Below are 491 nucleotides of genomic sequence, written 5' to 3'. Positions count from 1 at the left end.
AACAGATCAGCCTTAACCTCATGAAGCTTTAGCACAGTAGCGTTTTAAAGGCTTTAACTTTTCAAAATCTTCCTAGGTAATTGATACTACATTCATTTTTCGAAAACACACTTGTCACCACAGTAACTTCTGATCACAAGGCAATTTTCAAGGCATTCAAAACACTATGGGCTACTTTGATAGGCTCTGCACACCCAAATTAGCTATTTCATTTATGATGTACAAAGTGTATCAAAGTGACTTGTTGGGCTTTACAGGCTAATGACAAATGTATGCAGCCTTACAGACTATAAAAAAGGAACAATCATAACTTCACAACTAACTCAGAATAAATGCGACAGTCATTAAATATTGCAAAAAATCAGGAATGTGATAACCATCATCATACACTACCCATAGCTGCTGAAGATCACGTGCATGCTAAAATAAATAAATATCACCGTAAATTAGGAATGTGAAACAAAACATCAGAGCACTAGCAGAGATGCCTG

Source organism: Rhipicephalus microplus, unplaced genomic scaffold (genome assembly GCF_043290135.1).
Source record: "Rhipicephalus microplus isolate Deutch F79 unplaced genomic scaffold, USDA_Rmic scaffold_13, whole genome shotgun sequence".
Taxonomy (NCBI): domain Eukaryota; kingdom Metazoa; phylum Arthropoda; class Arachnida; order Ixodida; family Ixodidae; genus Rhipicephalus; species Rhipicephalus microplus.
Note: the sequence above shows the minus strand (reverse complement) of the source record.